General features: G+C 42.5%; 1 protein-coding gene across 3 annotated transcripts in view; it reads right to left on the reverse strand.

Moving 5' to 3' along the window:
• lingo2 (leucine rich repeat and Ig domain containing 2) overlaps positions 1-14,157 on the reverse strand; it is an 801,437-nt gene that overhangs the window by 589,503 nt on the left and 197,777 nt on the right. For all 3 annotated transcript variants that reach the window (XM_061891801.1, XM_061891802.1, XM_061891803.1), the window contains exon 2: positions 2,151-2,202. The gene's annotated coding sequence lies outside the window, so the exon portion shown is untranslated. The remainder of the gene's footprint in view (positions 1-2,150; positions 2,203-14,157) is intronic.

Raw genomic sequence — 14,157 nt, forward strand, 5'->3', positions numbered from 1 at the left:
ACAAACCAGGACTAAATATTTATGTAATTAATATTAATCACGTACGTATTACTTGATGTACTTATGAAGATGCCGATCTTAAATCTGCGCTTCCAAATCGTCAAGGAGATGTTGCGATTGCCGCGGCACCACATACACTACGTGTATCGCAAAAAGTATTTGGCCCACCCATCCAAATGATGAGAATCAGGTGTCCTAATCACCATTAAATCAGTCACTTAGGCATGAAGACTGTTTCTACAAACATTTATCAGTGATTTCCAGCGTGGAACTGTCATTGGATGCCACCTGTGCAACAAATCCAGTTGTGAAATGTCCTCGCTTCTAAATATTCCAAAGTCAACTGTCATATTTAGTAGAAGAAAATGGAAGTTTGGGAACAACAGCAACTCAGCCACCATGTGGTAAACTGACAGAGAGGGGTCGGCGGATGCTGAAGCGCATAGTGCAAAGACTTTCTGCACAGTCAGTTGCTACAGAGCCCCAAACTTCATGTGATCTTCCAATTAGCCCACGTACAGCACGCAGAGAGCTTCATGGAATGAGTTTCCATGGCCGGGCAGCTGGATCTAAGCCATACATCATCAAGTCCAATGCAAAGCGTGGGATGCAGTGGTGTAAAGCACGTCGCCACTGGACTCTAGAGCAGTGGAGAAGCCTTCTCTGGACTGATGATAATAATAAGAATAATAATGGATTGGATTTATATCGCGTTTTTCTATTGTTAGATACTCAAAGCGCTCACAGAGAAGTGGGAACCCATCATTCATTCACACCTGGTGGTGGTAAGCTACATCTGTAGCCACAGCTGCCCTGGGGTAGACTGACGGAAGCGTGGCTGCCAGTTTGCGCCTACGGCCCCTCCGACCACCACCAATCATTCATTCATCATTCATTCACCAGTGTGAGTGGCACCGGGGGCAAGGGTGAAGTGTCCTGCCCAAGGACAAAACGGCAGCGATTTGGATGTCAATAGGTGGGAAGCGAACCTGCAACCCTCAGGTTTCTGGCACAGCCGCTCTACCCACTACGCCATGCCGCCCACGCTTTTCCATCTGGCAATCTGATGGACGAGTCTGTGTTAGGATGTTGCCAGGAGAACGCTACATTTTGGACTCGACTGTGGCGAGTGTGAAATTTGGTGGAGGAGGAATTATGGTGTGGGGTTGTTTTTCAGGAGTTGGGCTTCGCTTCTAGTGAAAGGAACTTTGAATGCTCCAGGATACCGAAACACTTAAGAACAATTCCATGCTCCCAACCTTGTGGGAACAGTTTGAAGTGGGCTTATTCCTCTTCCAACATTACTCTGCACCAGTGCACAAAGCAAGGTCCACAAAGACATGGTTGACAGAGTTTGGTGTGGATGAACTTGACTGGCCTGCACAGAGTCCTGACCTGAACCCGACAGAACACCTTTGGAATGAATTAGAACTGAGAGCCAGGCCTTCTGTGGGTGACCTCACCAATGCGGCTTTGGAAGAATGGTGGATAATTCCTATAAACACACTCTGCAACCTTGTGGACAGCCTTCCCAGAAGAGTTGAAGCTGTAATATCTGCAAAAGGTGGACCCACATTGAACCCTATGGGTTAGGAGTGGGATGGCACTTCAAGTTCAAATGTGAGTCAAGGCAGGTGGCCAAATACTTTTGGCAATATAGTTAAACGTCCGACGTGCATTTATTTCTTCACTCTGCGTGTCTTTTTAAGCCCGACTCGCGAGCGGCGCGCTAATCCGCAGCGACTGCGGGCAGATTCAAATAAGATGAATGCGAGGAGAACAGCGTGTTTCGTTGGCCTATTTTGAAGAGCCACCCACATGGTGAGCCGCCATCGTCGGCGTACCTGCAGGTGCATTTAGACACGTAAGAGCCATCCTTCACAGAGAATAAGGGTGTGTGTGTGTGTGTGTGGGTGTGTGTGCACTTTGCACAATAGATAATCAAAAGACTCTAAGTATAGTATCTCAACTTTGACATCCCCCTTATTTTCTCGTTCAAGCAGCGACACCTTGAACTCGGAGTCCTTTCATTGCAGCGCCAGTAGTCACGGCCTGCAAGCGGTGACTAAAATCTATAACCAGCGATGCATGAGGACCCCGCTGCTAACTCTCCAGACAGAGGAGCCCATTTTATCCAGCGATAAACTTACCTTTGCGGCGGAGAAGCAAAGGAGACAAGATGGCTGCCCAAACGGATTGTGTCTGAAAGGCAAACAGAGACATTTCCATCAGCATAGGCAATATCAACGCTTTGTGTGTGTTTGTGTGTGTGTGTTTGTTCGTTCTTGTGTTTCTACCCTCCTTGAGACATCAACACGGAAAAGTACCGTCCATATGAGGAGGTGTGAACAAGTTAGGACATAAATCATGGCCCCAATATGGAAAACTATTGCATCTAATAGAGAATGTCTCATTTGCACCCCTAGTGGTGAAATTTATAAAAAATGAGGGTGGTCCAAAAAAAAGGGGATTTTTTTTTAATTGACTGTGCGTTGGTTTCAAAAGTGTTACCCCTTGGGTTAACATATGAAATAACAAGTGTGTGTAAGAAAATTGAAATGCCCCCCCTTTGGACAAAATTAATAAAAAAAGAAAAAAAATGTAAAAAAAATGAGGGTGGTCCCAAAAAAGAGGGATTTTTTTTTTAAATTGACTGTGTGTCAGTTTTAAAAGTGCTCCCCCTCGGGTCAACATTTGAAATAACAAGTGCGTGTAAAAAAATTTAAATGCACCCTTTTTGGCCAAAATTAATTAAAAAAAATATGTAAAAAAAAAATGAGGACGGTCCCAAGAAATAGGGATTTTTCAAATTGACTGTGTGTCGGTTTTAAAAGCGCTCCCCCTTGGGTCAATATATGAAATAACAAGTGTGTCTAAGTAAATTGAAACGCCCCCCCTTTGGCCAAAATTAATTAAAAAAACATGTAAAAAAAATTAGGGTGGTCCCAAAAAAGAGGGATTTTTTAAAAATTGACTGTGTTTCAGTTTTAAAAGTGCTCCCCCTCGGGTCAACATTTGAAATAACAAGTGCGTGTAAAAAAAAATGAAATGCACCCTTTTTGGCCAAAATTAATAAAAAAAAATATGTAAAAAAAAAACGAGGACGGTCCCAAGAAGAAGGGATTTTTCAAATTGACTGTGTGTCGGTTTTAAAAGTGCTCCCCCTTGGGTCAATATATGAAATAACAAGTGTGTCTAAGTAAATTGAAATGCCCCCCCCCCCCCCCCCCCCTTTGGACACAATTAATAAAACAAATAAATAAATATGTATATAGAGACATACTGTAATACATTGAAGTAAATAATGAAGATTACAAAAAAAACAATTACAAACAAAAAATTCTAGAAATAAAAAAAAATAAAAATAGCAGTCTTTTTCTCACAATGTGTCGATTTTTTTTTATAAAATTGGGAACAATTGCTCATTTTTTCTGATACGGTAATATTGCAATTTTTTTCGTAAAATTATGACTTTTTACTGCAAAATGGTGACATTTGTCATGAAATTCAGACTTTTATCGCAAAATTGCCCTTTTTTGTTGTTGCTCTTGTAAAAGAGTAACCTTATTTTTAGTAAAGTGTTGACTTCTGTCATAATTTTGCCATGTAAAATTCAGATTATTGTTATTATACTGCCGAAATTCCAAAGTCTTCTTATAAAATGTTGACTTGTCGAAAAAAATTACGACTCTTATCATAAAATTGCCAACAATTTAAGTTTTTCTTGTAAAGTTAAAGTACCCATCATTGTCACATACACACCAGGTGTGACAAAATTATTCTCTGCATTTTACCCATCACCCTTGATCAGCCCCTGAAGGCTGAGGGGAGCAGTGAGCAGCAGCGGTGGCCACGCCCAGGAATAATTTTTGGTGAATTAACCCCCAATTCCAACCCTTGATGCTGAGTGCCAAGCAGGGAGGTAATGGCTCCCATTTTTATAGTCTCTGGTATGACTCGACCGGGACTAGAACTTACGACCTACCGATCTCAGGGCGGACCCTCTAACCAGTAAGATTAAAACTGTTGAGTACAGTTCCAAATTTTATCACAACATTGCACAAATGTTCAGTTGTTCTTGTAAAATTTTAACTTGCGTTGAGCAAAGTGACAACTTTTATTATAATACTGCCAACATTCTAAGTTTTTCTTGTGAAATTCCAACTCATTTTTCATAACAGGCTTTTTCATATTTGCGTAGTTTGCATATAATATTAATGACTCCTTCCAGTAGCTCAACCCACTCAGCTGATGACTTTATGCAATTCTTTAGTAAGAAAATTGAAGTCATTAGAAAGGAGATTAAAGACAATGCGTCCCAGCTACAACGGGGTTCTATTAACACTGATACTATGGTATATACGGCGGATACTACCCTCCAAAATAGTTTCTCTCGTTTTGAGGAAATAACATTAGAGGAATTGTTACAACGTGTAAATGGAATAAAACAGACAACATGCTTACTTGACCCTCTTCGTAACATATGTCCCGGCAAGAAATATGCGTTCAAAGGACTCCGGCTTATTAGTGATTCCCAAAGCCCAAAAAAAGTCTGCGGGCTATAGAGCGTTTTCCGTTCGGGCTCCAGTACTCTGGAATGCCCTCCCGGTAACAGTTTGAGATGCCACCTCAGTAGAAGCATTTAAGTCTCACCTTAAAACTAATTTGTATACTCTAGCCTTTAAATAGACCTCCTTTTTAGATCAGTTGATCTGCTGTTTCTTTTCTTTTTCTTCTATGTCCCACTCTCCCCTGTGGAGGGGGTCCGGTCCGATCCGGTGGCCATGTACTGCTTGCCTGTGTATCGGCTGGGGACATCTCTGCGCTGCTGATCCGCCTCCGCTTGGGATGGTTTCCTGCTGGCTCCGCTGTGAACGGGACTCTCGCTGCTGTGTTGGATCCGCTTTGGACTGGACTCTCGCGACTGTGTTGGATCCATTGTGGATTTAACTTTCACAGTATCATGTTAGACCCGCTCGACATCCATTGCTTTCCTCCTCTCCAAGGTTCTCATAGTCATTATTGTCACCGACGTCCCACTGGGTGTGAGTTTTCCTTGCCCTTATGTGGGCCTACCGAGGATGTCGTAGTGGTTTGTGCAGCCCTTTGAGACACTAGTGATTTAGGGCTATATAAGTAAACATTGATTGATTGATTGATTGATTGAATGTTGTAAATACAGATCTTTATACTGTATATCTAGATAGGGTGGTCCTAAAGAGGTAGGCATTTTTCAGAGGTCCCAAGAAGGTATGAAATACAAGAATGTGTGTGTGTGTGTGTGTTTTTCCACGCGAGAGGACATGTCTGGCAGCGCGCGGGGAGCCTGCATCATCCTCTCATTGTGCGCAAAGCCATGTCAGATGACAACATGAATGAGCGTCATTGATCCCCGCTTGAGAGATGGCGCTGTGCTATATAAACGTATGTTTTGCGTTTATGTAAGAGCATAATGAATCACCTGCCAGGCTGCTGCAATACACGGCTTGATACAGCACAACAAACCACGCTAATGTACAAATACCATGGAAATGCACCCTCTAGTGCAGGGGTCGGCAACCCAAAACATTGAAAGAGTCTTACTGGACCAAAAATAAATAGTAAAAAAAATCTGTCTGGAGCTGCAAAAAATGAAAAGCCGTAAATGAGTGTTATTATGAAGACAACACACAATATAAGTGTCTATATTAGCTATTATAGCCTACTATCAAAATAACTATGTGTCGCAGGCTGAAGCAAATGTTCGTTGACAGAAATGTTGAAATTTAATATTCATTTGTTAAATTTTTACAACATTAGAAACCATTAGTAAATCAGAGGCTACTCAGAAAGTGAGTTAACTCCTGTAAATTACTGGCTTTTAATGGCCAAAAGTATAAATGTCCATCCATTTTCTGCCGCTTATTCCCGTTCGGGGTCGCGGGGGGCGCTGGCGCCTATCTCAGCTACAATCGGGCGGAAGGCGGGGTACACCCTGGACAAGTTGCCACCTCATCGCAGGGCCAACATAGATAGACAGACAACATTCACACTCACATTCACACACTAGGGCCAATTTTAGTGTTGGCAATCAACCTATCCCCAGGTGCATGTCTTTGGAACTGGGAGGAAGCCGGAGTACCCGGAGGGAACCCACGCATTCACGGGGAGAACATGCAAACTCCACACAGAAAGATCCCGAGCCTGGATTTGAACCCAGGACTGCAGGACCTTCGTATTGTGAGGCAGACGCACTAACCCCTCTGCCACCGTGGAGCCCGTGAAGGGCTGAACATATTAGACATATTTTATAAATGTGTCAAAGTTAAAATAAACGACAGGCTGTCTTCTTTAAACTATTTTTTTTTTTTTCACAAAATTTGGCAAGCTAGGTATTGTTTGCTGTGGTCTGGAACAACATGGCACACAGACAACTATCTGAAACGCAGCCGGTATTACATACAGATAATGTGTCATGAGACATGCAGAACTAAATTATTTAAAATGAGGATAAAAGTAAAGGACATTAAATGAGATCAAATACACCTACCGACCCAGTTTCCATACGGAATACAATAATTTGCAAATCATTTTCAACCCATATTCAGTTGAATATGCTACAAAGACAACATATTTGAACTGATAAACATTTTATTTTTTTATGCAAATAATCTTTCACTTTAGAATTTGATGCTAACAACACCTGACAAAGAAGTTGGGAAAGGTGGCAATAAATACCAATAAAGTTGAGGGATGCTCATCAAACACTTATTCGGAACATCCCACAGGTGTGCAGGCTAATTGAGAACAGGTGGGTGCCATGATTGGGTATACAAGCAGCTTCCATGAAATGTTAAGTAATTCACAAACAAGGATAGGCGGAGGTTCACCAATTTGTAAGCAAATTGTCGAACAGTTTTGGAAGAACATTTCTCAACGAGCTATTGCAAGGAATTTAGGGATTTTACCATCTAAGGTCCGTAAAATCATCAAAAGGTTCAGAAAATCTGGAGAAATCACTGCACGTAAGCGATGATATTACGGACCTTTCATCCCTCAGGCGGTACTGCATCAAAAACCGACATCAGTGTAAAAAAGGATATCACCACATGGGCTCAGGAACACTTCATGAAACCACTGTCAGTAACTACAGTTGGTCGCTACATCTGTAACTGCAAGTTAAAACTCTACTATGCAAAGCAAAACCCATTTATCAACAACACCAAACAACGCCGCTGGCTTCGCTGGGCCCGAGCTCATCTAAGATGGACTGATGCAAAGTGGAAAACTGTTTTGTGGTCTGACGAGTCCACATTTCAAATTATATTTGGAAACTGTGGACGTGGTGTCCTCCGGAACAAAGAAGAAAATAACCATCCTGATTGTTCTAGGCGCAAAGTTCAAAAGCCAGCATCTGTGATGGTATGGGGGTGCATTAGTGCCCAAGGTATGGGTAACTTACACATCCGTGAAGGCACCATTAATGCTGAAAGGTCCATACAGGTTTTGGAGCAACATATGTTATCATCCAAGCAATGTTATCATGGACGCCCCTGCTTATTTCACCAAGACAATGCCAAGCCACGTGTTACAACAGCGTGGTTTCATAGTAAAAGAGTGCGGGTACTTTCCTGGCCTGCCTGCAGTCCAGACCTGTCTCCCATTAAATATGTGTGGCTCATTATGAAGCATAAAATACGACAGCGGAGACCCCGGACTGTTGAACAACTGAAGCTCTACACAAAACAAGAATGGGAAAGAATTCCACTTTCAAACCTTCAACAAGTTACTTTCCAAGTTTTTTCCAAGATGGCGCTGCTGTAGTGGCAGCTGTAGGCAGGAGCTCTGTGCTCTTGTGTCATCCTTTTATGTTTCCCTCTTGTTTTCACGTGTTATTATATATATATTTTTTGCATTTTGGTCCAGGACCCTTTGGGACTGTGTGACAAGGGGTGGCACTTTTGTGACCTCTGTGGTGCTTTTTTGTGGACTTCTGGATCTTCCTCCCGGGAGCCTTTTGGCCATGGAGACCAGCTGCTGGGTCTCTGCCACACCAGAGTCTGTTTGGAGGGACTGGAGGAGATGCGGATGAGGGGACAGGACTGCGGAGCTGGCACTGAGCGCTGGGACGGAGAGGCTTCGCGGTGTCTTGACTGGGTGAGCAGGTGTCGGACACCTCAGTCACCTTGGACGTATCCTCGCTCATCCATGCGGACTGGACACTGGCCGAGGGTGGAGTCGGCTGTCTTGGTGATGTCTGTAAGCACCCTCCGTTGAGAGGGCAATCAGGTTTCTTGCGACAGTTACATTCCTTATTGGTTTCAGAGTCGTTTAGTCTGGGGGTAGGCAGTCCTTTTGCAATTGCAAATTCGACAATTCGCCAAGAGTGGAGTCGGCTGTCTTGGTTGCTTTGTTGGGTCTGCTCCTATCTCTGGCCATGCTCCCCCCACCCCAGCGGACGATGGCTTGGAACACCGCAGAGGCCACCACAGTGGATATGTTTCTTTTACTTTTTATCCACAGCTGTATGTAGAAGTGTCTGGTTGTATCTGCTGCTTTAATGTCTTTAATGTCCTCTGTGTTCTTTGATGTTTGATGTTTCCCTCTTACACACATGTGAGAGGGATGTGTACTATGGCTATGAGTTGTTTTTTTTTTCCCTTGGCTTCAGTCTGCACCCCCACTCCAGGGCCCAGGCTAAGACCGATTTTTTAAATTTTATTTTAATCTTCTATTCTCCCACCCCCTTGTTTACCTGTATGTCATCTTTTTTGTAAGGGGCGCTGGAAGCCGGCAGACCCGTCAGCGATCCTGTTCTGTCTCCCTGTAATGTTTGTCTGATCTTGAATGGGATTGTGCTGAAAATTGTAATTTTCCTGAAGGAACTCTCCTGACGGAATAAATAAAGTACTATCTGATCTTTCCTCAGTTCCCAAACATTTATTGAGTGTTGTTATAAGAAAAGGTGATGTAACACAGTGGTGAACATGCCCTTTCCCAACTACTTTGGCACGTGTTGCAGCCATGATATTCTAAGTTCATTATTATTTGCAAAAAAAAAAATAAAGTTTATGAGTTTGAACATCAAATATCTTGTCTTTGTAGTGCATTAAACTGAATATGGGTTGAAAAGGATTTGCAATTCATTGTATTCCGTTTATATTTACATCTAACACAATTTCCCAACTCATATGGAAACGGGGTTTGTATAAAAAAGGCATAATGATGCAATGTACATACAACTAGCCTAGATAGCTTGTTAGCATGGATTAGCTTGTAGTCATGCACTTACCAAATATGCTTAAATAGCACTCCACAGCAGTCAACGACAAACCTCGCCTTTGTGCATTCACGCACAGTATAAAACGTTTTGTGGACAAAATGAGACAGAGGAGTGGAAGATTGTACATCTAAACAAACTGTTGCGTTTGTTTGTATTTTTCCCCCATCTTGTTGAATTTTCAATCCTTTTTTAAAAAATGTTCCAGGGAGCCAGTAAGGCGGCACATAAGAGCCGCGGGTTGCTGACCTCCGCTCTAGTGGCTGTAGAGACAAAGAAACGACGGATCGATACGAATGGATGTTTGACGATTGACAGCAGGGTTTATTCACATGGCGGCCAAAGCTTTTAATTTAGCCCGCTGTACATCACCGAAGAGAACTTGATGAAAGCATGTGTCATATTGACGGAGCTGTGGGCTGAGCGGAAGAAGACGGTACTATCGACCCTGAAGAAAATAAGAAATAAATTGCAAAACTATGACTTAACTGCGACTTTACACTATAGTATGAATGTATTGAAACTGCTGACCGACTAACTACGGATATATTTTCTACTTCCAACTTATGAATGTACACTTCCTGTCGCTCAATCAAAGTGTGTAAAAGCAGACACTGCTAAATAGGAAGGGTACAAAAAAACTGATTCACATCCAAATCACAATTTCTATTTAACACAATTCTAAATATATTTATAATCACACACAAAAAAAATCGCTAAAATAAGTTACATTATAAAAATATTTTTATTTATAAGATTCCATATTTAAAAATACGTTTTTAGGCTATATCCATGCATCTGGAAGGTTTTTTACACACCTGTTTTGAAAGTGTTTCATACTAATAATTACACCAAATAATACTTGGCGAGAATCGGTTTGAATCGAAAAAAAGTAAAGTTACAGTACCACTGTTAGTCTCACACTCACACACACACACACACACAAGGTGTGGTGAAAATACCCTCTGCATTTGACCCACGCAAGAATGAAGGCTTTCCCGAAGTCCTGACTTAAACGTGTGGACAATGCTGAAGAAACAAGTTCATGTCAGAAAATCAACGAATTCAGCTGAACTGCACCAATTTTGTCAAGAGGAATGGTCAAAAACTCAACTAGAAGCTTGTGGATGGCTACCAAAAGTGCCTTATTGCGGTGAAACTTGCCAAGGGACATATACATTCCCGGAAGGATTCAATAAAGTACTATTTATCTATCTGTAAAAAAATATTAACATTGCTGTATGTATACTTTTGACCCAGCACATTTGCTCACATGTTCAGTAGACCCATAATAAATTCTTAAAAGAAGCAAACTTCATGAATGTTTTTTGTGACCAACAGGTATGTGCTCCAATTACTACTTTACAAAAAATAAACTTGATAGTGCTTTATTTATTCCGTCAGGAGAGTTCCTTCAGGAAAATTTAAATTTTCAGCACAATCCCATTCAAGATCAGACAAACATTACAGGGAGACAGAACAGGATCGCTGACGGGTCTGCCGGCTTCCAGCGCCCCTTACAAAAAAGATGACATACAGGTAAACAGGGGGGGAGAAAAAAATAGAAGATTAAAATAAAATAAAAAAATCGGTCTTAGCCTGGGCCCTGGAGAGGGGGTGCAGACTGAGGCCAAGGGAAAAAAACAACAACTCATAGCCATAGTACACATCCCTCTTACATGTGTGTAAGAGGGAAACATCAAACATCAAAGAACACAGAGGACATTAAAGACATTAAAGCAGCAGATACAACCAGACACTTCTACATACAGCTATGAATAAAAAGTAAAAAAAAACATATCCACTGTGGTGGCCTCTGCCTGTTCCAAGCCATCGTCCGCTGGGGAGGAGGGAGCATGGCCAGAGATAGGAGCAGACCCAACAAAGCAACCAAGACAGCCGACTCCACTCTTGGCGAATTGTCGAAATTGCAATTGCAAAAGGACTGCCTACCCCCAGACTAAACGACTGTGAAACCAATAAGGAATGTAACTGTCGCAAGAAACCTGATTGCCCTCTCAACGGAGGGTGCTTACAGACATCAGTCGTTTACCAAGCAAAGGTAATACGCAAGGACATTAACACATCCGACACGTACGTAGGATTAACCAAAGGAGCGTTCAAAACAGGATGGAATAATCACAAGGCCTCCTTTAGAAACCAGACTTTGCGGAATTCTACAGAACTCAGCAAACACATTTGGAACCTCAAAGACAATAATGTTGAATATTCAATAACATGGCAAATTCTTGCGTCCAGCACACCTTACAACAGTGGTAATAAAAGATGCAACCTATGCTTGAAAGAGAAACTGTTTATTATACATCATCCACATCTGTCATCTCTCAACAAGCGCAGTGAAATCATTTCAACATGCCGCCACAGACGGAAACACATCCTAGGTAACACATGAGCCAATCACCACGCCCCTACGCCTGCCTGTACCCACCCACTCTGTGCCCTATATAAACCATTGTATGTGAATGCTTCCATTACATTCTCCTGATGATTGAGGGAACCCCTCATGAAACACTTCTGTAGAGATGAAGTAGTCTTGTGATTTTTCCCACACCTACATATTGCGCTCTACCACGGTATCGAGCACTATTCTCTGGATAATCCAATCAAGACATATATATATATATATATATATATATATATATATATATATATATTAAGTAGAGCTAAATTGACGTCCCTCCTGTCTCTGCCATCTTCTTCCCCTTGTACAACCGTAACTGCGTCAATGCAAACAAAATGCACGCCTCACTGCTGTCCAAACCCAAAAAAAAAAAAAAAAAAATGTGCCTTTTGTGTGTCGCTCTGTCGACAGTTTTTTATTAGGAGGGAACAAAAAACTCCCACTGACGGATGAGCATTTACCTTTTTTTAAGGATTATAGTCTTGGCAGTGATGCAGCATTTTGTCGAGTCCATTATATTCATGAGGCAACTGACTGACTGCACTTACTCCCTAAAAAAAAAAAAAGGTAAAATAAACAATGACGAATGACGCAGGCGGGCGAACATCCCCTTCGAAAAGGAAGCTCAAGCAGGAGGCGCTAACTTCGCCCTTTTGCAGGGGATGGGAAAGAATGCGGATGCCAAGCTCAGGAAACACGGTGGCGAAGTGGAGAGGTACACACACACACACATTAGAAGCTCCCCCAAGACAACCTGCTGAGATCAGCTAATTTAACTCGCAGCTTTATTCTGCTATACGCGCCTCCACGCCCACACAGTCACTCCGGGGCCTATTTAAAACCGGCCTATAGCCAATTGGGCCGGAATGTATGGCACCGCCGGCGCGCGGGGCGGGACCCGATCCGTTCGCATTAGCCAAACAAGTCATAACGCCGACCCGGAGTGTGAGGTGCAAGGTGTTTGAGGTTGTGTGTCTTCATTAATTCATGCTGTTTGGGGCATAATGTGAGTTTATGATGTCGGCCGGCGTTCTCATTAAAAGGCCGACGCGCTCGCACGTTGTCACGTTTTATTACCAACAAACCCTCCTGTGAGAGGAGCGGCCATTTCTTTCTGGGATTATTCAAAGGGTACCAGCGTCGTGCTGTCCTAGCACACGTCGGCTGGTGCCAACATCAGAAACTAATCCAATTAGATCAAAAACAAACGGAAGAAGGCTCGGAGTCAGTGGAGCGGGGTTATTTTCACCTTGCATTAGAGCTCAACAATCGGTTACTCCTTATGGCTGTGGTTCTTAACCTGGGTTCGATCGAACCTTCGGGTTGGGTGAGTCGGCCTCAGGGGTTTGGCGGAGGTCAAAACACACCAGACTCATCGTGTCTGTACAAACTTCTCCCTATCGGCGTATTACAGATACGGCAACAGCTGAAGTGAAGTGAATTGAAGTGAATTAAATTTTATATAGCGCTTTTCTCTAGTGACTCAAAGCGCTTTACATAGTGAAACCCAGTATCTAAGTTACATTTAAACCAGTGTGGGTGACACTGTGAGCAGGTGGATAAAGTGTCTTGCCCAAGGACACAACGGCAGTGACTAGGATGGCGGAAGCGGGAATCGAACCTGCAACCCTCAAGTTGCTGACACGGCCGCTCTACCAACCGAGCTATACCGCCCTGTGTTGGTTTTGTTGTTTGAACAAGGTGATGTTTATGCACGGTTCATTTTGTGCACCAGTAAAAAAAAACATGGTAACACTTTAGTATGGGGAACATATTCACCATTAATATACAGTAGGTGCTTATTAACATGTAAATTAGTAACATTTTGGCTCTTAACTAGTCATACGCTAGGTGACATCATACGCAAATACGGTATTAGCTTTCACTGTTATTCTGATGACACCTCTACATGGCCCTAAAGCTGACCAACACGCCGGATTGTAGTCAGCTGGAAGCGTGTCTTAATGAAATCAAACAATGGATGTCCGCTAACTTTTTGCAACTCAACGCCAAAAAAACGGAAATGCTGATTATCGGTCCTGCTAGACACCGACCTCTATTTAATAATACAACTGTAACATTTGACAACCAAACAATTAAACAAGGCGACTCGGTAAAGAATCTGGGTATTATCTTTGACCCAACTCTTTCCTTTGAGTCACACATTAAAAGCGTTACTAAAACGGCCTTCTTTCATCTCCGTAATATCGCTAAAATTCGCTCCATTCTGTCCACTAAAGACGCTGAGATCATTATCCATGCGTTTGCTACGTCTCGCCTCGATTACTGTAACGTATTATTTTGGGTCTCCCCATGTCTAGCATTAAAAGATTACAGTTGGTACAAAATGCGGCTGCTAGACTTTTGACAAGAACAAGAAAGTTTGATCACATTACGCCTGTACTGGCTCACCTGCACTGGCTTCCTGTGCACTTAAGATGTGACTTTAAGGTTTTACTACTTACGTATAAAATAC

Source organism: Nerophis ophidion, linkage group LG29 (genome assembly GCF_033978795.1).
Source record: "Nerophis ophidion isolate RoL-2023_Sa linkage group LG29, RoL_Noph_v1.0, whole genome shotgun sequence".
Classification (NCBI taxonomy): domain Eukaryota; kingdom Metazoa; phylum Chordata; class Actinopteri; order Syngnathiformes; family Syngnathidae; genus Nerophis; species Nerophis ophidion.